The sequence below is a fragment of the Halyomorpha halys genome, unplaced genomic scaffold (genome assembly GCF_000696795.3).
Source record: "Halyomorpha halys isolate HHAL.00 unplaced genomic scaffold, Hhal_1.1 Scaffold438.1, whole genome shotgun sequence".
Lineage (NCBI taxonomy): Eukaryota > Metazoa > Arthropoda > Insecta > Hemiptera > Pentatomidae > Halyomorpha > Halyomorpha halys.
This window is the reverse complement of record NW_027107367.1, coordinates 395,911-421,489: the sequence shown is the minus strand read 5'-3', so window position 1 is coordinate 421,489 and position 25,579 is coordinate 395,911. Positions and strand designations below refer to the sequence as shown.

Genomic DNA, 25,579 nt, shown 5'->3' with positions numbered 1-25,579 from the left:
ATAAACTAATTGGAAGAAGATAGTTGGCCATATGAAGCAGATTGTAGGAAGATAGTCCGGATGGTGGTCAATAAAGGATAAAAATATTTTTTTAAACTATTTTTTTAAATAATAATTTATTTATAAATTAAAACTATTTTTTTGGAAAAAAAATCTTCTACAAACACCCATGAATACTAGATTGGAAACATTATTTATCTAAAAGAATTATGAATCATTTTACGATAAGGTTTTTCATCTTATTATTCGTGTATTTGTATAATTCATTTTGACAGTTTCCTATGACTAACAGATATTAATTGCATTCTCGGATTCAGTTATAAATAGTATATAAAAACAAATTTATTAAGTCTTATTAATGAGAGGAACAAAAAAAAACTATATGAATATACAATTTATCAAACTATTATACCTGAAAAATTATAGCTCGATAGTTATATTTGTCAGGGTGCTACCAAGCGACCACGACTGAATACCATTAAAAGGCCGGAGGGAACACTAATGGTAGACTAGAACAAATGGAAATACTTTGTCGATAACCATTATTCAAAGAGTCACTACAGTTTCGACCGTTTTCATTTATTCAGTACATTGACTAATTTTAGTTTTAATTTATTTAACCCACTTTATTTTTAACCTTTATATCCAAGAGAAGGCTTTATTTAATATATGTTTTTGTGAGGCTTACTTGAGCTAGCGTTTTATTGAATTGCAGGACGTTCTGTAAGTAGCTACGACAATTGGCTATAGAATATATTGTATTTATTTAATGGTATTTACATAAAAGTACATTCAATAAATTTGATCTAAGATCATAATGTAAAGATACCGGCCTATAGAGAAACTACCCATTGGTAGCACTCAAATTATATTTCTACATTAGAAGGTCTTAAATCCATCTTCTTTTCAGGTGATTGAATATGAATAACGATCAATTTAAACGATTGAATTTAATTAATACTGAACACCTTGAATTTATTTATACTTTTTTTATCTGCTCCAAGCCTATTTTCGAAACCTATGCAAAGATGATCAACTATATCTTAAAATCTTGTTTATATCAATGTACCTAAAAGCTTAGATGGTTATCCCTGAAGGCTATGAGCTGATATCTAAAAAAAAAATACATTTTAATTAAAAATTATAGTGAACACAGAAGAGCTTTTAAAAATAAAATAATTAGATACAGTTTAAGGGAAAACCCATCTAAAGATACTGCACGAGAAATTGAAACTTCATAAAATCGAGGATATTATAGGAAAAAGGAAGAAAAAAGTTATTCATAATAGTTATTTAAAATAGTTATTCATTGGATTCTTGAATACTTTCTATTTTTCCATTTTTTATTGATGCTAACAATGAGAATTGTTTATTTTTTTCAAATAAACAAAGTTAAGGGTAATTTAGGGGAAGATTTTTTTTTAAATCCCTATTTAAGCTCTGTTAGACAATTTCAATGAAGATACTACCAATCCGACATTAAAGAAAACATCATTTTATATTGATAAACTGCGAGTAAATATAATTGTTAGAGCCATTTTCGAAAAAATGTGAAAAATCTGTTTCATTAAGTAGCACTTCAGGTCATTCTATTTTATAAAAAAGTTATGTTTTAGTTTCGTTCTCTTTTAAGTTTTGAGTTAGGCCGACCGCATACAGACATTAATGTTAATATACTATACTAAAAATGTTAATATAATATACTAAAAATAGTATACTGTTAATCGAACTTATTTGTGTTTTTCATTGACCGCACCCCCAACAATCTTCTCCTCGTTCATCATCCACTATCTCTCATAATTAATAATGAAGAAAATAGTTTTTTCCTTTTTGAAAAAAATTAAGAAATTCTACATTACCTAACTATTAACTAAGGTTCATATATAATTAATTATAATAATTGGTTTTGGCGCTTTTTACTTTTATTAATCTATAGATTAAATATATATTAAGAGAAATTTTTGCGATCTTGCAAAATTTTAAATTCGAGTTTTCAACGGAAATATACAGTTAGAGGTTCTCTACGTCGAAATGACAAGTCTCGCAAAATGGTCTGTGTGGGTCCATGTGTCTGTATGCGGTCGGCCTAACTCAAAAATGAAAAAGCGAACGAAACTAAAACACAACTTTTTTTATAAAATAGAATGACCTGAAGTGCTACTTTATGAAATATATTTTTCACATTTTTTCGAAAACTCTAACAATTATATTTACTCTCAGTTTGTCAATATAAAATGAAGTTTTCTTGTCGGATTGGTCTTCATTGAAATTGTCTAACAGAGCTTAAATAGAAATTTAAAAAGAAAATCTTCCTCTAAATTAACCTTAACTTTGTTTATTTGAAAAAAATAAACAATTCTCATTGTTAGCAATAATAAAAAATGAAGAAATAGAAAGTATTCAAGAATTCAATAAATAACTAAAGGAGAAAAACAAAAAAATATAAACTTCCGGGAGAAGGCGAGACCACCCGATCTATCCCGATTGAATTACGGCTTGGTTATCATTTGTTAAATGTTTCTATTCATATCAAAAACAAAATTAATATTCGTGATTCCCATCCCGAGGAACCCTGAAGTATGAAAAAAATCACAACTATCGCTTTCCGATTTTTTTAATCTAAAATCATAAAAATGACCATAACTTCAACACGAGCACGCCGATCCACACAAAACTTAGAGATACAAGTAGAGTTATAAGTGATGCGCACACCTCATCAGATTTATTTCTCACACTTTCATCATCATTTTTGAAGAATCTTGGGCTAAAAGAAATATACATAAAGAAGAGGACAAAGCATGAACATGCTGTCAGTAAATAGGACTAATGAGAGTTAGGGTGAAGAAAGAGGCCTTTGAATGAGGTTGAGGCTCAGGTGATGTATTGGTGAACATCGAGTAGTAGAACTGAAGGAAATTAGAGTTAAGAAGCGCTTTGCAAGGCGCCTAAAAAAAAAGAATATTCCTCTATTCAAAGTGTTTGAAATATTAAAACATTAGAGGTAACATGGAGAGAAATGAAGGGGATGGATATTATTATCATTTTATATTTTATCCTGGCCCTTCTTTACTAAGGCTAGGCACAGATAACAATAAATTCTGGAGAATCTACATTACTTATAATATGAAGGATCACATCATGACAGATTATGGGAGAGCGGACATATCATTCCGTGGTTCTTATTAGAATAAAGGAGTGCATTATTAATTTTACAGCAGAGAAAATCTCGTAAAGAAGTATGAAGCCGGATTTGCATATTAGTGAGAGACTCAGTTAATGCCCGTACTCTCGACCCCAAAAACTCGCTGGCTGATAGGCCCTTTAGAGACAAAGACTTCCCCTCAGCCATAAAGGGCAACTCGTTCCGCTGATGGATGCTCCTCTGGGCAGAATCTGTGCCGCTGGAAATACTTCTCTCTCGGATAAAACGCGCTACGATGACACAGGGCCCTATTAATCGTGGGCCAGGAATTACCTCCATCTCTGCCATTGTACTCCTCCTTTAGTAATAATGGAATTTCATATGTGCCGGGGGACGAAGCCTCTGCATTCCAATAACCTAGTCCTTCCCTCCTCCTGGGCCTCCCAGTATTTTATATAGAACGCTTATGTTTATGCCTCTAGTCTCTATTATATATAAATATTATTATGTATTTTATTTTACTTTTCAAACATGTTAATTATATGTATGATTCAAAATAAGTGAAATGACATATAACAAGGAGCCTTGATAAAAACACTCTTAATTCAATTTCAAGAATTTAATTTAAAATTCCATGTAAAAAACAATATAGTTTCCTTAAGAATGGATGTTCATTCGACTAAGCCTTTTACTTTAAATTTTTTAAATTGTTTAAAAAACTAAAAACTAACTGTCGTCATTCCAAAAAATCGTTGTATACTATAATACACTTATATTCACTGAACTAAACATATACTGACTCTGAACTCTACTACTACCACGAACTTCACAGATCCATGACTTCTTTCAACTGAGGTAAACTAGAACATGTAATTAAAACATCAATGAGGCTGATCTCTTTACGAGCTATATGTACTTATGGCATCTTTATGAATGAACTACCTACATTCTCCTTAAATCCAGCATATTCAATTCACAATACAAAAATTGATAAATGAAAATATTTTTTTAACAAAAATATAAGTTTATTTTGCAACAAAAATTAAAGGCATTTATTTATATACAAAGCATGGAAGTTTAAGACTTCTCTTTAACATTTCCTCTAAACAATTATATACCAGAAACTAAATATTTTATTATATCTTAATACATGAATATGTTTCTCAACCAGCCCTTAGAGGATTGATCATATCGTTGAACATATCGCACTACTATTTCTAAAGTGACATAAGTCTAAAACTTACATTTCTGGAAATGTGACACTCTTGCCTATGGAGGGGGAATAGCATTAAGGCAGCAAGAGTGACACAAGTGCCCTCTGACGGACAAGTTCTGAAGCTAGGTTGATACAGTTTTGATGATTCATAAAGATATATTTACCAATTTCTTTCATAGCCATGACTCAAAAACACCGATTTTTGAGTTGTGTCACTTTAGAAATACTAGTGCAATATCAGCTACTTAGCACTTTACTTGGAATCCCCGTACAAGACTAAAACGGCAAGAAACTGCTGGTAGATTTCGATTACAACTACACCTACTTGACAAACGCTCTATAATTCCCATTAACTGCAATATAGTATGGTAATCAGGCCAATTTGGATATACGGAATTGAGCACAGGGCTCTCCCAAACCATAAAATTCCTCCCGTACCCAATCATTGAAACTCCATATTACGTCACAAATAAACTCATCCACAAAGACCTTAACATCCCTTTCATTGCATATTTGGCTCGAAATAGATAGTCCTTTCATTCCAAACTCCTTACTTACCCAAACCCGTCAGTTCTTAATCTCTCATCCATTGATAATCCTCCGAGGCTTCTGTAAAGGAGTTCGCCAGAGGATCTTCAAATTTTAATTAATATTTGAAGTACCACCATTGGATGGTTCCTTCCCAAGACTATGAAGTATGTCGAAACCTTCCTCAAATTTACCTAGTGTATCTTTTCTTTTGTATAGTTGTAAATTTTAAATAAAAATGAAGAAAAAGGATTTTTAAAAACTAGTTTTGAAGCTATTGCGTTAGTTATACCTTTAAAAAAGGGGGGAAGGGAAACGTATATGAAAGAGTTGTTTAAAAAAATAAATGAGGACATTTTTGAACATTTTTTAAATTAACTAAGAGTAATTGAACCAAGTGATTTTCGAAACTTTCTACGGATAGACAGTACATTACTTCATGTTGAACTCTTAAGAATATTGATAACTGAGTTCCAAAAAATAAATTATACATTATTTATATTATCGAGACTGTACTAAATCAATATTGCATAATGAATTCTTTAGGCGATGTACACTTTCACATATTGTAGAATAATATGTTTTCACACCGTATTATTCATATTAACTACAGATGGTCAATATATTACACAATGTTAAATAGATGTAGCAAAATATTTTGACGATACTATTGACCGATTAGGAACTGCTTGGCTGCAATCCTGAACAGCTGGTGAAATGAAATAAATAAATATTCCCTCAATAATACACAAATAAAGGAAATATAAATAGCCGATATGATTTAGGAGAGTGCCTTAAATACATAAGATTGTTTATTTATCTTCAAAGCGAAGTATGTAGTAAAGATCTTGATAACTATAAAATAATATATAACATAAGATAGTTTGTATGATAACTATCTAGAAATTATGTGATTTTACAGTAACTAATGCTTTTCTTACTTTGTAGCTTCAGTCTAAATGACTACAGTGATGGAAACACTTTAAAATACATACATAAATAATATGTAGTAATTATTAATATATTTTACTTCAGTAGTTGTCGCCTGAGGGAAAGGGGACAGCATTTCAAGCATATGATTCACCGCTGCTCATTCATTATATATCAGATACTGTTCTAAATAAGTTATGTATAATTTTGACCGGAGAAAAGTTGCCCTTGATATGCTTTTAAATAAATAAAAAACTAATTCAATAAATAATTTTGTTGTTAACAATGTTTGATATTTTCTAGTGGGGTTAGAATTTATGTAAGCTATAATGGAGAAAAAAATTCACAAAATATTTCTTGAATTATTCACGTGATTTCTAGGCCCGATAAAGCTACGTTAAACTTTAAAATTTAAATATTTAAAAAGGTAATATTACACTCATGAATGTTAAGGAGATAAATTACTTTAGATAATAAAAATACTTAATATTGATAGTAATGAAACAGAAATTATTGCAAATGTAACTACAATTATTTTTGTTTTAATGCTACTTAGCCCTGAACTATTATAACAACAAACTTGTTTTTCATAAAAATCTTTTTTATTTATGTAATTTTACCTAAATTAATTTCCTTTTATACACCCACATAAATTTGTTTTCATATACTTTTTATTGTTAAAATGTGTATGGTAGTAATTTGTAGTTATTTTGGCTGGATGAAAAATATTACATTGAAAAGATATACTTCAAGGCAGACCTCAGCTTATTCTGGAACACATCTCAACTTAATTAATATGGACTTGAATCTTGTTAAAAAAAAAAAAGTTTTTCTAAAAGTTGAAAATCTCTAATACAGTAGAAGGGTGATAAACAAAATCGTGAATAACTTTAAGAAATACAAATCTTGGCAATATTTAACCGTTTAAAAACGCGCTTCATATGATTTTGAGACAGACAAATTTTACTCTAATTCTAAGAAATGTTAACTAGCTTACAATTTTGGTTCAGTTTACTTTACCCACTCCACCACTTTTTTAGTACAGGTCCCTTCCGTATATCCCCATTCTTTCTGATAAAACTCAAAAATCCTTAAGATCCACTATTCCCACCCTACGTCTTGGCTTGAAGTCCCACAACAAAATTTCCTATTTTTTTTCCAAATTGAAAGACCCTATTCTTTTCTTACACCGTTCCAGTGTGGTTTACCGGTTACCCTGTTCAACCCCATGCTGCAATCCCTTCTATATCGGCGAAACTAAAAACAAATTTAAGAACCGCATTTCCCAACACAAAACTTCCATCAATTCCTGTAATCCACTTGCATCTAAATTATCAGAACACGCATTAAAACTGAATCATACTTTTAATTTCGACAATCTTTCCATTGGGGACAGTGGCCCAAACACACCAAACGTCTCATCTCGGAGTCCATTTACATAAATTTAACTGAGAATTCCGTCAATCATAAAGTTGATAAAGACTGCATCTCCTTTACATATCGACATATTTTGAACATAATAAAACCCTCATAACTTCTTTTCACTTTGTTCTGCATTTCAGAAGCCCACTTTCTTGTCATATCTTTTATTCTTGTTTCCCTAAATTCTCACCATTTATTTAATTATTTTTATATTTACTATCCTTCCTGTTTTATGTATATTCATGTATCTTATCTTTTAATTTATATTCATGTGTTACCTTCTTTAGTGTACTTATATTAATTACTTTACTATTGATTTTCTATTATAATTTACACTTCTCTGTATCCCCACTCATTTGGTATATTGTCTTTCTTAATCACTTACACATATTGTATCCCATTATTTTATACTTTATTTCTCCTTTGTTTTTCTATCTATGAGTTTTTTTTTTTAATTTAATTTAATTTTTTATTTTATTTATTTTTTAAAAATAATTTTGTAAATATCTCTTATCCCCCTCCATTATGTATATTACCATTTATTGTTTACCTAATTTAAATATTTTTTTTACAGTGTTAACTTAAAAATTATTTTCGTTATTGTGGCGTGCTAAACTGCAATCCCCACTTCTCCCAATACAAACGGCTCACTCTGACTTTGACTCCGTCAAAACAGGTATGAATTATGTCTCATCATTTGAATTTATTCTTTTCTTTTTTCATCTCTTAATTTGTACTTTCTTTAATATTTTATCTCTTATCTATCTGTTACTATTACCCTTTTCCAACCATTTTTTTACAACCATTAATTTTTCTTATTATATTTTACTTTTAATTGTATACCCCCGTTATTTTCCACTTATGTTTTTTATTTTTTTTTTGTAACTATGTCAAGTGTTTGTATCTTTTTTAGCCCTGGCGAAGCCCTGCAACGTGGGGCGAAACGTTGGCTCAATAAAAATAGTGTAATCATTTACTATTTGGGTTTTTTTTTTAACGCACCCGGACCATGTTCCATTCATCTATACACACGGTCAATCAATAATCTTCCAATACAATTAGGATATTAATTATGAAAACCTTCAATTAACACTTTTTTTTCACGATAATAATATTTTATTGTTTAACTTCCAATCAACAATAACTGGCAACAGTTTCTTTTTTTTTTCATATTACTCTACTCTAGACGTAAAATAATTCTACAATATACTGATCTGGTTTTAGAACTACTGAACAGAGATTTCTATATTAAGCATGTTGGCAATGCTATAGTTTCATATATAATTAAGTGATAGAAAAAATTATGAATGGTACAACACATTGAACATTCAGAAGGAAAGGAAGAAAGCTCAAAAAAAGTTTTTTTGTTTGAACAAACATTAGATAAAAGTTAAGATGGACATAGAAGCTCCCAGATTGTTCGCTTTAACAAAAGTTGCTGGTCGATCATCTATTTGTGTTCAGTGGTTTGGGCTGACATTTGAAGGCTGGCTGCCTGCGAAATTATCTCGTTTATTTTTTGCATTTAGAGTAATATAAAATTCATTCATAGTTTATATTTATTCTTTTCCTACTACTAACAATGAGAAACTGTTAATCAATAATAATAATAATATTCTTTATTTATCCTGGGACTGATCCCTTCAGAATAATATTACAGGCGTCATAAAAAGGCTCTAAACTTAGAGTAAAATACAAATTAAAAATGGAATAATAAATAATCCATAAAATATAATGAGAATAATGAATTTGAAAAGATAAAAATGAACATCAATAATTAAAGGAATATATAAAATAAAATAAGAAAAAATAAAATAAAACCTGTGTAATATGATAAAACATAAGGTGACTAACTTCTGATAATAAAAAAAAATGATAAACAATTAAATAAAATTAAACTAAAAATAATAAATGAAAAGGTACAATTTCTGCTAGTATACTGAAATATCTGATACAGAAAATATATAAACCAACGGTATATTTTTTTATTATTATAAAAAGTTAATAATAATATAATAAATAAATAATAAATCCTCTAACCTTAATCATAAAACATAATCTTCAGGAATAATATAATAAATACAATAAAAGGAAAACAAAAGGAGTAATGTTAATTATATGAGTGTTAATTAAATATACATCTTACAGAGACTTTCGTAATTATTAAAACATCCAATAACATTTATGTTAAATATTATCTATCTTTCCATTTAATTATTACAATTAAACAAAATTAGAGGTACTTTAGAGATAGGAATTTTGAAAATTCAGCACTGTCAAAAAATATTTTACGAGAATTGGACCCCACTAATTTTTAAAGCCACTAATACCAATTCTAGACTTTTATAATTTGTTTTAAGCATAATGTATGATTTTTGAGTTGTTTTTTACATCAATTATTCACGTAAAAGTTTACCGTTGAAAACCTCAACGGTATAATATGGTTCTTGTATTTCCCCTAATCTCTTTTTTTAATAGTATGAATTAAAACTAAAAAAATAAATAGATCTTTTTTTCAATTATTAAAATTAAAGAACATTATAAGTAAGTTATTTTGAAAATTCCGTACTGTCAAACTATTTAAAGGAGAATAAGACTCAGCTGATATACAAAGATTTATTTAGTTAGCTTAAACAAAAATATATTGTACATAAATATATTGTAAATGAAAATATATTATAAAGAGACACTTCTGTCAAGTTGACTTTGGCCAGAGATGTGCAGTAACGTCTCAGAAGTTAACGTACCAGCTAAAAATACGTAATTTCAGTTTCGTACAATTTTTTTTTTATTTTTGAGCGAGGCTATTCACATTCCCAAAAAAATAACATAAAAATAAAAAAATACTAAGTAATTTGTACCCTGGGACCTTCGATGGGGTCTAAATACACGGAATCGAAATTTCTTACATTTGTTGGTGATTTATGTATTTATGTTTATAATTTTTGCAATTCCCATAAAAAAAGTTACTTTTTTCAGGATGAGATAACATCAAACGAGTTAAGAAGTTATAATTCTTAAGATGTTCATTTTATACACAAAGAACCTTCTGGAAATAGGTGAAAAACTTTTCCTTTTTCCATAATATAAATATAATATGATTAGAGAAATATTTACTTACAATTAGCCTATCAACTTAGGAATAGCAGCCAAGCGAGGTTCAGTTTCTGTAAACAAATATTTAAAAGAAAATTAGTTACTAAACACATTATATACGTAAAGGATAAATATTTTCCTAAGCACACACTTACATTAATATTTACAATATCATTACAAAGTGATTTATGAAGTTGAGATTAAATGCCAATCATACTTAAAACTAGAATGTATACCCCTTTTTCCGCATTACTAGTATATAAAGAAATTAGAATTTTCTTTCAATACAAAAGTTAACAAACAGTAATAAAGAAAATGAAGGCCTTCTTCCGGGTTTAGGGGTTGAGACCTCTGACCTACTTCTCATGAGAAGACACGTGTTCGATTCCCGAGGGACCTTCGATTTTTTTTTTCAAGGATTATTTAGTATGTAAATGAGAAGCTGATAACATAAAGAAGTAATAATTCTGTCCACGAAGCAGAGATCAGGGCTATGTAAATTTTTATTATTAAACATATAACCAGAAATATAGTAAGTGAGAGATTTTTTGTTGCATTTTATATTGGTTCTTTTTAAACATATATTGAAGAAGCTAACATAAACATAACAATGTAATAGTATTTTTCATTTGTATACTCAATTGTCAATAATCAAGATATCTATATTAATAGATAGTTCTGATATTTGCACGTTAACTTCAATACAAATGATTATTATGATGGTTTAAGTGGCTATAAAGGTTTTTAAAGGGCTTTACGAAAGAAACACTTAATTGAAGTATTCTACTTCAATTAAGTGTTTCTTTCTCCTTATTAGCTTACTTAATTTTTTATGTCTTTTTTATTCTTTAATATTTTATGTTATCGTCTGATATTCAGATACGTGAATTGTGTAATGATTTAAAAAAAAACCCTGATAAAATGTAATGCAATTGAGTAAACCAAGACCAATCCCATTAAGTATTACAATTTGTTTTAAATGCAATAAGTAACTATTGTTTTTTTCTTTTTTAAATTATTCACAACAATGTATATCGTTGAAAACCTAAACGGTTTGATGTGGTTTTCGTTTTCCTTCAATCTATTTAATTAATGTATGAAGTAAAACAAAAAAATAGAATTTTTTTCCCCTTTCTTGTTCTCTAGAAGTCGACAAGATATTGTATACAGAGTCAGATATTATATTTAATAATTATAAAATTAAAATAAATAAATTATACTTAATAATTAAACTCTACAAAGTCAGAAATTATACTTCACCTTTTCTTATGAATATGTTTCTATCTTAATATTGTTACATACTTTGTTTATCAGGTTTTCTATATATAAATGCTAATTTAAAGCATATTACTTATATTATATGTATTTAGTTAATATTTTTTTGAGAGGTTTTACTACATAATTTTAGTTTCCAAATTACATGAATTATAGGATTCTCCAATTTGATACGTTATGCCAATTTGTTGTAATATATATGAGCTCTAATGAAATCTGAGATTTTTTAACACAACCAGACTGAGGAAGAAACTCCATTCGGAACAGGGACAGAGAATTATAAAATATATATAATGGGAAGGCTGATCTTATTAAGCGAGCAAATTCGAGTAATTTAACATTTTTTGTTAAAATACTTAAACGTTGTAATACCACAAAAAAAAATCTTTTCAACAATAGCCATCCCGTAATAAATCCTCTGAGGAGACAATAGCTGCCAGGGAGCCATTATAATATAGGCCTGAGAGCGGAGGGGCGGGGGAGGGCTTTAAAATTTGCGGTATGAATTAGGGCCGGGAGTTATGGATGAAATATTTTAAAAATTCACCAGACTTAACCCGGACTTATGTATATAGAAAAGGGGACTTACGATCTCCAGTTGCTAGCTTCAGTAGGCAGCGACCTGAATTCTAATGAAGCCTTCGATCCGGCTAACCGACAATTAGTTAAATATAAAAAAGTAATCTCTCCACTAAAATTGTCCCACCCAACATTTTTCGTACATTATTATTAGTTTAGTTTATGGTAAAGATTATATTATTGATAACATTATTTTTTCCTTTGGCATGACAGAAGTGATTATTAAACCCATAAAAAGTATCTCCTTTTTTTTCGGACCCAATCTCGATTCTATATCTTAAGGTTCATTCTATTTTCAGAATACTTTACATAATTTAATTCAGAAAGTAAAGCCATTGTAATATTTGAACAAAACAATGTCAGTTACTTTACTTCGAAATACAATCGACCAGAATCTTGTCTCATCAAACTTTTTAAGCTACCCTCTATTCAAAAATACTTTACAATTATTTTTTCCAAGAGGAAAAATATTTTTTTAGACAATAATTAGATTTCTAAGGTACGATGTATTCAATTTAAAAAAAAGGTTAAATCATAATAAAAGAAAAAAAAAAGACGATTGATATTTAAATACAATTCAACTAATTCTCCTCTTTGATATGTTAAGTAATCAGTTGTTATATCTATAAACAACATTAATTGGTCGGGAATCAGGGGTCCAGCTGGTAATTATTGTGTAGTTTATTGTGAAGAGGAAATAATGTATAATTAAAAGGAAATGGATTATTATTATTATTTAAGTATGTTATTTCCGTTTGGTTATCGAACCTAAACCCTTTTTTTTCCCATAGGCTAGGGTTTATTGAGCATTCCTTATGTCAACTAATTTTTTTCCGAACTCCAAAAAAGGACAACTTTATGTGCAGTTTTCTGAGGTAGAAGCTTAATCATTTACTAATTTTCTTTATCGCCTTATTCACGGTTCCAGAATCAATTAACAGCAGCTAAACTCTAGTGGCAGCTATTTGATTCCATATCCATTTTCTTTTTAAACGATTAAGATCTTTGAGGGTTTTTAAAAGTATATCACTCCTTGTTCAATTTTAAATTATTTATGATTGAAAAATCACCGGCAAATGTTCTCAAAATCATATTACTGGACGAATAACGACTCTAAATTATAAATGCGAACGACGGCCAAAACAAAGTTGTTTTTGAATCAGTATTTTTAACAGGCATTAATGTGACATTAGACTTGATTTTATGTTGATCAGTATTATAAATAAAACAACTACAATAATACCTATTCTTGTAGTTAACGATGGTATTACAATTTTAAAAGAAATTAATAACGTGTAAAAAGCACTATCAACTAAACTAAGATCTCGTTACCAACTGGATAAACTACACAATAGTGGCTCCAGTGATATTCTGATACTAATATCTACTTAGGAAATTATCAAAAAGCCACTCAAAGATGTGTTGTTGAGCACAACTAGAATAAAAAAGAGCTTTCTAAATATCCAATGGAATCGCAAAAAAAAAAAAAACAACCTAATGTTATGGTTTAAACTGCTATTTGGTCTAAAAAAATAATAATAATAATAAATCCAAAGATATAAGAAATTAAAAATATCAGTTTTTTCTTTTAATCTTGGTTTTTTTTATTATAATGACCTCTATTATTTATCGTGAGTATCGTTTATAAGAAATAAAAACAAGTATTAAAGTTTTAATTGTTTAAGTATAAATATTGTTCTAGGTGCATGCATTACAACTAAGCTAATAAGCATAAAGATAATATTGTCATTTATGAAAATCAAAGTCATAATTGATAAAGAATAAAGAATTCTTTACCTTATTGATTTTTATGTGAAATTTCAATCGCGTTGCTGTTGCCCTTGCCCCCCCCCCTTCAATATCAACCTTTTTTTTAATTTGAAATTGAAAATAAATTACGAAATACCGTGCACTCAATTATGACTCATAATTCTGTGTTGAAATCATTTAAAAAAAAAATGGGTACGTCACTAATAAGATTGAGTACTGTTTTTACTGGACCGCATATTTCTCCGAGATAAAGGAACTAAAACGGTTCCACAAAGCAATTATTTTAAGGGTTTGATATCCTTCGGGTTCAAAGGCAAGAGGTGGTGTTGGGATAGGCTGAATGACTGACCACAGACACGCAATGCCGCCACACAGATCTCTATCAACCCTAACGCCCTGATATCCTTTAGTAGCACTATCGGATTACGATTTTACATTTAAACGGATGTTAATTACAATATATATCAATGCACAGTAATCACTAGATAAAAAAAAATAACTACAACAGCAATTCTCTCAAGTATATATTTTTGTTCCTTTGAGTTTCTATTCAAACGAAATCTATAAGGAGATACAAGCGAGTATAAAGGCGGGAAATGCTTGTTATTTTTTAATTTGAAAGTTACTTAGCTCCTGCCGTCTGCCAAAAATTTAAATTTACGAAACTACTATCCTTACCACCGTTATTTATGTATTCGAAACATGGCCTCTTACACTAAGGAAAGCGCCTTAAGGTTTCTGTAAATAAAGTATTATGTAAAATATTCGGACCGAAAAAGAATGAGAACGGGAGAATTTAGGAGGCAACACAACGCTGAATTATTGAAAAATATACCCAATAGATATAATTCAGGTTATGGTTTTATGGCGCGTAAGATGGGCGTGTAAGGTTGTGGGATTTGAATGAGTAACGTACCGATCCCTAAAAGTTTAATTAACACTGACTGACTGGAAACCGAAGGATAGCCCGAAACGTAGCTGGAAGTATTGCGTTAAAACTGATTTAATAGTTTTGGGTTTATAGGGGCGTCACTGAACATAAGTATGTAGAGAACGATTGGTAGTATCGGCAATGAACATTCTGGTTCGCTAAGCATTTATTATTATTATTTAAGTTTTCATTCACAAATATTAAATATAGTGAATCAAAAACTAAAATTCAATTCTTTGAGGATTAAAATAAAAATGCCTTAATAAGTATTGTGATTAAATTTATCTCTGGTTTTGAGACAAAAAATCAGTATTTTTCCCCCCTACCTGCCAAGTCCCTAAACCGCTCTTTTTTCAATCTTCAGCGGGTTTCGTGTTACTTAGGCGCTGTAGTATTGCGAAGTGTATCCTACTTAGTCATATATACACGATGCTACGAAGGGTTTTCGAACATTGTACCTAATGTTTAAAAATATATTACATTATTGATTAAAATATCAAATTGGTTCAGTACATCGTCCTTCTGATTTACTTATTACATACTATTTATGAATGGCCGTGCCCGGCGTTCATGAGAGGAGTTATATGTCCAAACGCACGCTACTATGATGTATAACTTATTATTGCTACATTAAAGCACCAAATTAGGTATATAGGTATGCTTTAACTTCATATATTTTCTTTCAAGAGAGATAACTTTTCTTTTAAGAAATGGAAACGCAATACAATAAGTAGTAGTTATAGCTACATTAATATCCTCAAAGAGCCATCTGTGACTAGGAAACTCAAGATATAATCACTAATATGACCTTGTTCTTATACGGATGTAAATAGCTGAAATTTTGTAGATCCAAAAGAAATTCAAAGAGACATTAATGAGTCGCGGTTTATCGACCCTGCATTCCGCTGAAGCAATTATATTTTTCAACTTATAATGCATTGTATTATAGCTTTATTGACTAATTGTGTTATATTGTAGATCTATTTACTGCGAAAATTGTATTTGTCTACCTATCGATATGGCTATGAAATAGCTTAAAAATATGTTGATAAACATTTTAAATTTTTTTTAGTAAAAAATTCCTTAACCGAATGCGTTTGTTTTAATTTTTATGATAATTTAAAATGGTTTGCAATGTATGAAACCATGAACCATGATCGGCGAACACCCAATTTTTGGAATTCTACCATTTCTTATGTTTTGAACCCGAACTTCTGCGGAGACCGTTGCGTGTTGAATAATTGAATTGTATTGAGATCAATGTTGGCCAAATCGAATTTCTCTATATTGACTCTAGTCATAAGTGCTTTATATTAGGAAATATAAAGGTATTGAGGCACACGTTGGACTATAAAGAAAAAAACAACAAACAAAAAACGACTTACTGGGAAACACGTCAAGAAGGCTGAAGAATGTGCGATTTTTTCTTCACTATTATAATTGTAAGAACAATGCAAATTAAAAGTAAAATGTGTACCGTTACAATCCATGAAGGGATAAGGGTGCGGGTGCAGTACTTTGTAAGTACTGTGAATGGACCAACGGTTGTGCAAGGAGGTGATTTGTAGTGAATCACGCTGGACCGCCTGTGACCGCCATTTATGAGGCTGGGTTGACCCCAGGAGGGCTTCAGAACCCACAGTGTTGACTCACGGCTAAAGTGTCACATAAAATCATTTTCTGCCCAGCCATATTCGAAACCAGATCCTTGGAATTAGTAGCATCGTGCATTACCACAGTGCCACCCCACTCCACTGCAATGAGTGGTAAATATATTCTTTTATTTTTTATTCAGCCTAATGTAATGAATAACTATTTTTAAGTATCTAGTTGTTTTTATTTTATTATTCCACAGGTTACAGTGCTAGGACATATTTTATTCCTACGCCTTACACATTGAAGGTAAAATAATTGGCTTTGTGGAAGACTGGTTTGATTTTTTCAGATGAAAATTATATTATTCTTACCTACAAAAGTCAATTTAACTTTGTCTTTAAAGAATGAAAATTGAGTTGAATAACTTATTACTAAATTAAAAAATGAATGTATTTTTTTTTTTTTTGGATATTGGCCATTGTCTGGTGACACATGGCTCAACTAAATTCCAAAATTGTCACAACTAAGGAGAAGAGACATTATTACTTTTTTCGAGGAAGGGATATGTGTATTTTTGTGTGGGGGAGTGGAGTAGAGGAAGTTGATTACCCGCAAGGTCTTGGGTATATCTATATATTAGAGACCAGGGTAGCCGTTTGGGCCATGCCGCTAGCAATCAATATAATATATAATAGTTAAACAGAATCGAGTGTGTTCAGTATTTAGATAGATGATCGCCCGAAACCCGAAACAGGTAATCGCTCATACTAGTACAAGAGCCGGTTTTCTCACCCCAATTATTGATTACTTCAATGAAAACTATGTATAATTACTAGTCGAAATCGAGCACTATATCTTAAATAATATCAACAACACTAGAAAATCTAAGAGGACATTATTTAAAGAAGAGTAAATTTGCTGAAATATTAGCCCTAAAAGAGCTATTTACGTCCAATATTTTTCGAGATATAGCTTTTTAAAAAGCAAAAATTCTTAATAATCTACTGAAAGATTAGTAGTTAGCTAATTTATTTTGAGAAATCTATATCTCAGGAACTATGTGACGTACACATGTCTATTAGCACTCAAATTAAAGCTTGTTTAATGGACTATAAAGAAGTTTATTTACATTTACCTTCGCAGGAATAGTAGTTTTTATGATATTTGCTAAAATAAAGTGATTTTTAGTTGTTCGGACAATAAATTTGATTTATGAAAAACTTTATTTCAGAAACTATTGAACGTACCCATGTCTGCTAGCGCTCAACTTAAAGCTAGTTAAATTTACTACAAAATAGTTAAATATGTTTATCTTTGTAGGAGTAGTAGTTTTTATGATATCTGATATAATAAACTCACAAAATGTTAATTTCTAGTTGTTTGTATAAAACTTTTGTAAAAATATATCTCTAGATCCATAAGACGCACATATGTCTGCTAACACTCAAAATAAAGGAAATTTAACTTACTATAAGGTAGTTTATGAAACTTATCTTCGTGGAAGATACTAGTAGAAGAAGCTACATTATAGCTCATTGAACTAGCTTTCATTTGAGTGCTAATACATATCTGTACGTCAAATGGTTTATTTGAGATATAATTTTTTCAAATAAATTCACTTTTGAACGCGTTTAAGTGCGTCAAATCTTTGAGTACGTCCCATACAATATTTTTATGAAATGTTACTTTTTAAAAAGCTATATCTCGAAAACTATTTAACGTAAATAACTCTATTAGGGCTCATATTTTAGCAAGTTTACTCTTCTTTAAATGACGTTCTCTTAGGTTTTCTTGTGTTGTTCCTGCTTTTTAAGATATAGAGCTCAGAATAAAAAATTAGTTTTTTTATCGCTTTGAAACAGCCGCCATTTTTTATTCCCCCTACCTATACTTGGCAGACTCATCAATTTTGACTATTAATTATACATAGTTTTCATTAAAGTAATCAAAAATTGGGGTGAGATAACTGCCTTTTTTCTCCTCTTGGGCTCTTGTATTATACCGTAAGGCCACGCTGCGCCCGTTAACACGTCCCCTCTCACTACCCCTCCCCACTCCCGTCAACCTTTTGAGCAAGTCACAGACCGGGCGCAAGACTGATGACCCTACCCTGTACACGTTTATCGTTATTGTGTTGGGATCCAGGACAAAAGTTAGTAAATCTACTTCAAAAAGTAAAAGTTTTTTTAATAAATCTAATAATTTAAAAACCTATCTATCCCTGGTGCTTCAGCCCAATTGGACCTTGGCCTCCTCAATGAGCCTCCGCCATGTAGCTCGGTCTTGTGCGGCTTCAATTTAAAAACCTTTTTAGTTAATATTAATTTTCCCTGTCATTTAGTTGTTTCAAATCAATATTTTCAATAAAAATTTAACTCTTCCTGAGATTTCCCTAATACATTTCAATAATAACTTTTAAAAAACTAGATATATTGACTTTTCTAAGAAAATCCATCAATTATTGGTCTCACAATGTGGGAAGATATGCGCTACCCTAACAATAAAGTATATTTTGTTTTATACAAGTAAAAAAATATAACCGAGTCAATAAATAAAGACAATACAATTATATCATCTTTTAACTTCTAAATATAGGAAAGTAAAAAAGAAAAAAAAAAAACTCAAGCCAGTTTGTTAAAATTTCTCCACTTTTAATATTTGTGATTGTTACTATGGAGAAGTTTCATTTAACTAAACATAAAACACATATAAGAAAAATGATTAAAATATTTAAACTTCAGAACAAAAAACAAGTATTCATTACAATTGTTAACTGATTAATAAAACCATGAATTTAAAGGCAAATAAGGTCTGTGAGAAAAGTAAGTATATGTAACCCTTTTTAGATTAAAAACAACAATGCCACTAAAGAGTTTGTTGTTAAAAACCTAATTGCTAATTCAGTAAGACCCTAGATAGGGTAAGAGAGAGAGAGGGAAAGGACTGGGACCTGATCCTTGGGGAACACCTTGACAGTCGGCCAACTTTTAATTAGTTTTCTCCTTTCCTTCAACCTCGGATGACATCTTAAGCAACTCCACTAAGTCGATACTCCTTCGTTCACGTACTATCGCGTCGACCATTAGCATAATAAGGATTTTTCAATTGTATATATGGATTCAATATCTACAATTTCTATAGACAAGTAGGGTTATGAGAATTGTATTGCTCATATAAGCAATTTTTTTATTTATTGATATTTACAACTGTATAAAAAAAAATACAACAAGTAAATTTGATCATAATGACATAATGATATGATACAGGATGCAGAGAAACTACCCAGTAGTAGAACTCTAAAAACAGTTTACAATATATCACGAGGCCATCTTCTTTTCAGGCGCATCCGAGGATTGCCAGGAATGGAAGAGGAAGCAAGGTTAGAAACTAGTGGGTTTGGGTGGTTAGGGAGTTTATTATGGAAGGAATAATATGGGGTTCGGGCTAGATCGGTTACATAAGGAACATTTAGGTCTTTATGGATGGTTATATAAGCAATAAACAAAATTAATCATTATTTTATAATAATATTTATCGCTAATTTATTTTATATCTGTCAGTAGAAATAAAATTTAATGTCGTTCTTAGTGTATAGCTTAGTAAGCTACCCATATTTCGAAGAGAATAGACAGAGTAAAAATAAATCGTAATATGCACATTAAAAATTAGATTCAAAAATAATTCAGTAACTCGGAAATCCTGATATACTATTCCCGTATTGATTAAAATTCCAAAAGTAACAATATATTGAAAGATGCATTCGCGGTCTTAAGTAAGTTAGGAAATTTAATTCTGGAAAACCTAATATATGATCGGCATATCGAAGAAAATGAAAACAGTAACAATATAGGAATTGGTATGCACTAAATAAAGCTCACTAAAAAAACAGAATCAAGACCCCAGAAAACCTGATAAACTGTCCTGTTAAAAAAGAAAACTCCAAAAAGTAATAATAACTATATATCTAAGCCAACTAGATTATTTTAATACGGTATTTTTATTTTGGTATATAGGAATAATAGTATACCATTCGATTTGTTTTCGGAAATATCATAACAAAAAATGTATTGTCGATCGTATTAAATGAGCTTAAGTGTCTAAAAAATCTCAAAAACAAAAACTCGCTTCTCATATAGTTTTAACCAACCATGCTTAAACTTTTTTCATTAAAAGCTATTCAGATTCGTTTTTAGGCGATGTTTTCTTCAAAAACATTTAAACATTAAGTTTCATAAAATTTAAAAAAAAAAAATCCCTTTTTTTACGTCCTTCTTCGTATAGAATAGTTTTCATAATGTACTCACTTCATAGGCTTCTGCCAAATATAGTTTTTTTGAACCGGGAAGGTAAAACATTTTTTGTATTTTATGATAATGCGTATTTAGAGTTGTTAGAACAAATCTGAATAATTTTTTTAAAAATTATCTCATTGTTTGAAAAGTTCTTTTTGTAACTATTTATATACTTAAATCCATTTAAACTAATTGACAATATTTTTTTTGTTATTATACATGTAAAAATAAATCGAATGATATAGTGTTACTCTTATATGCCAAAATAAGGACACAGTATTGAAATGGTTTTGCCTGACGGACAGAGAAAGGTAGGATTAATACTTTTTATGGAGAAATACATCTTGTTATAAATTCAATATTTATCGGTTTTATTCTTGTCATTATAGAATTTTATTTTATTTTAACTTTCTTTCTCTTCGTCTTTTTCTTAAATTTACTTTTTTTCAGATTAGATGTCAATTATTTATTTTATTTTTGTCAATAAATGTAATTGTTTTTGTTATTAAATTTACTTTTCTATTTTATTAAGAAATAATATTTTTATCAATTTATTTTATATTACTTTTTTTTTATTTATATAGTAGGGGTGTTTTTTGTATGATTGTATGAGACTGTACCCCCATAATCAATTGAAAAAAAAATGTGACTCTTACATTAACCATTTAAGGCCCACCTGGCCGATCTGGTAATAAATAAAAATGTAAAAATTATGGAGAAATAAAGTTGATATTAGTTTTTCGCATTTCAAAAATATAAACTTTTATAGTAATCGGAGAATAAATATTTTTTTGTTCTCAAAATTTTCACCATACTTAATTTGGGCCTTAGATTTCTTTTAGTAATAACTGAAAACAATAACTTTAAGACAATTCCACTAATCTGCTCAAAACATACGAGGGGTTTAGCTATCTATAGCCATCACTTTCGACTAGAACGTGGGAAGTTAATGACAATTGAAAATTATTATTATTCTCAAGACATTTCAGTTCATCAAGTATTTATTGAAAATATCGATCATGTTTCCTATCTGGGACGAAATTTTTCGGAAATCCTACACTCCAAGAAATAAATAAAAATAATACCATATGAGCGATTTTAGGATTTGAAGGAATTATTGTGCGACATCTTTAAATCAAACCTAATAGAAATTTTAATTTTTCAATTGTATATCGGGACAAAATTACCATGAGCACTTACATAAAAGGAGATAACCCCTTACCTTTCTTCTGAAATAAAGTGATACCTAAAATATTTGTTAAGGAGAATGATAACGATGGCAATCATGGAATAACCCGGTTATTAAAATTGGAGCATGAGGATGGGCAAATCTGGCATTTGAAGTTAAGGGCTGGATAATGGACGAATAAGGTAATTGACACTGTACTGACAAGTAATCCTCTAACACCAATTTGGATTGTCAGATCTGACCCTATTGATTGGGGTTTTGACGGGTTTAGTGGATGTGTTGATATCTAGGAAACTATTGTTGTAATATCAGTATCCAACACCACTAAGCCTTTTAAATAATTTATTTTTTTCTTAATTTAAAAAACAAAATGTAAAAATACATAACTAAATATTCTACTAAATTTTCTAAATGTTCAAACTCGTTGATGACAAAATTGTCACATGAAAACTGTCTACGAATAACTATGCACTCCCTAATGTATGAATAGCCGATAAAAGAGAAAATTATTCCGAATCTTTTAGTTATTTATAAGATGGAATTTTAGTATATAATTCGGTATATTTTTAAATTAACCAAAAAAGACAAATTTTGGTGTGAAATAAATGATAGATGCAGTAAAAGCATTTCGTAATGAATGCAAGAAAAATAAATTATTGTCCTAATGTTTTCCGATGTTTTTTAACTAGTTGATTTTTAATAATTTCAGATGAAAAAAAAAATGAAAATTAAACAGAAATAAATAAATAATCTGGCACAATATCTGCCGGAATTAAAAACATGGCTCAGAACAGAGGAAATATCTGTTAACAGTGCTCTCCTGTAAAGTTAAGGTAATGTATTACTGTAACCTATAACTCCAAGGAAATGTTGTTGCTTCACCCTGTGGTATAAATGACTATCTCCTAACCCTATTGTTACGAATGTTACAATTTTTTTTTATTTATGTACTGAAATTCACGTTATAAAAAATGGTACAATATTTTTTTTTTCAATAATTTATTTAATGTTATTTACAATTATATAAAAATTCATACAACAAGTAAATTTGCTGTAGGGGACAAAGTGACATGATACAAACATGTGGAGAGTCTACCCATTGATAGAACTCCAATAACATTTCTAGAAGAGAAGATCTCGAGGCCATCTTCTTTTCAGACGCCTAGGAGGATTATTAGGTAATGAAGGAGAAGCCAGATTAGAAACAAGTGGATTTGGGTGGTTGGGAAGTTTATCATGGAAGGAATTGTTTCTGGTTTTGGCCGAATCGGCAACATATGGGACATTGAGGTCCTGATGGATGACTTGATTTGTGACAAAGTAAAGAGCATTAAGGACTTTACGAAGGATTTTGGACTGTAAGGATTGGATTCGGGAGGAATTCAATGGTTTAGTGGAGCCCCAAAGATCAAATCCATTTGTAATCCTTATAGTCATATAGATCAGTCTTTTGTAATGGATTGGTAATTTAGGCCGTATGTCAAGTAAATGCTACAATATAAAAAAAACCTCGCATAAATATAATTATATTACAATGACATAATACAATCTTATAAGGAATATACAGATTGGTAGCACTCCTATAAAGTTTCTAAATTAGAATGATTCGAGGCCGTCTCACAGAAATATCAGTAATAAATAGGAAGTGAGGATAGAAACTACAGGGTTTGGATAGTTAAGAAGTTTAATATGAAAGGATTGACATCTGGTTCGGCTATATGGAACACTAAGGTACTTATAGTTGATTTTATTTGTGATTAAGTAAGGAGCATTGATTGATTTTACGGAGGGTTTGGATTGTAAGAATTAGATTCAGAAGGAATTCGGTGGTTTAATAACCCAAAGTTTAACTCCAACCTAATACCTAGTTATGTACTATGCCTTTTGGCTTGGAATAGGAAGCTTGGACCATTCGTTTAATAACAGTCAGAAATTACGTGCAGTTTATTGTCTTTCTAGTCTTGAATGAGCATTCCAAGTTATTCGTTTGTCCTAATTTAGGTAGCGGATACCATGGTAGCAGATCTGTTCAACAGAGATAAGTGGAATATTATAAATGGATAATGGGCAGACCGTAGATTTAAGGCAAAGGGCAAAGATGGTTTAAAGAGATATGTTTGGATTTATTTTTATTCACCAGTTTTGATTTCATTCTTTAAGGGTTTTGATATGGGATTGGAGAGTTTGGAATGCAATTAATGGGATTTATATTAACTGAGAGTAAACATGTGTCATCGGCTTGTTGAGAATAATGATAGGATTAGTTGGATTGCTAGCTGTTTAGATTGTATTAAGGATGGGACCGAAGATACTACCATGAGGAATAGCAGTGGAATGAGAGAAGAGGATTAGAATAGGAACTATTGTACACCTATAATAGGAACACTTTGAATAATCGATCAGCGAGATACTTTCTTTCAGAAGGGAACGTCTATCCAAACTGCCTCTTGTAAAGTAATGCAAATGAGAAGTGTCACCCTGGCAGGTATGCTATCAGTAAGTGTGGTACCTTACTTTTTTTTTTTTTTAAATAAATGACAATAGCTAAACATTAAAAAGGAACTGACCAATAACAGCTATAAAAGACGATTCTATTAAGAGATCTTTTTGCCGTTTTCATTCATAATGGTATTTAGAAGTATATTGGAATTAAAGTTTTCCAAAAACTGAGTTAATGTGGATATATACACCGTAATTAAAGGAGGTTTTGGATAATTAAGTACCGAATAATAATTTTATATTTTATCTGTCAGATTAATATATATTAATATATTATATAATATATATTATTAACATCTTATTAATATAGTCATCTCAAATCTTTAAGAAATAAAAAAAAAAAATAATTTCCCACAGTACCCAATATCCTCCAGCAAACGGAATGTCGGTTGGATAATCCACTCTTAGTCGTAGGAGATAACATCAGAAGAAGGGAAAAGCTAGACAAGGACCATTACGATCTGGCGGAGGGATTCGTTTGTTTTTAATTAATCCGAGCCGCCCACTCTAATCCTTGGATTTCCAGGGGTCCGTGGACCAATACTCTCGATGTCTTCTAATTAAATTTATCACTCGTCGCCTTTAAATCGGCAAAGGGCGACAATTAATGATTAAAAAGGTAGCTACAGATTGAAAACCTGGGATTTTAATTAAATTTTCTGACTATTTTCCATCGATTAAAATAATTAAATTTATTTTTATTATAGGTATGGCATCATAGAGTACTATAAAACAATTATGTATTCTTTGGCTCATAACATTTTTATATTGCTACTATAGTTCCTTCTCATAAATATCTTAATTTATTTTCCAATTCATTATGTTACACCTGGAAAGCTACTTCGAATATTGAAGATAAAAAAATAAATCAATAAAATCTACTCTATGAAATTAACATATGAACTATTTATGAAAACTAAACCGACAAGAACTCACAAATCAACTTATTCATTTCCCAGAGCATTGTTTCTCAAAGTATGGTACCCTTATTTCTAGAGTTGTTCCTAGTAAAGAGATCGATGGTGGTGTGCGTTTTAGTGTTATGACTGAGTCTAGAGCAACAAGCAATCAACTTTTTTTCAACTACAAAAATTTGAAAAAATAAAAACAACTT

At 30.0% G+C, this 25,579-nt stretch overlaps 1 protein-coding gene across 1 annotated transcript in view; it reads right to left on the bottom strand.

Moving 5' to 3' along the window:
- Lar (tyrosine-protein phosphatase Lar) overlaps positions 1 to 25,579 on the bottom strand; it is a 969,819-nt gene that overhangs the window by 826,672 nt on the left and 117,568 nt on the right. The window contains exon 2 of the mRNA XM_067045667.1: positions 10,360 to 10,405. The gene's annotated coding sequence lies outside the window, so the exon portion shown is untranslated. The remainder of the gene's footprint in view (positions 1 to 10,359; positions 10,406 to 25,579) is intronic.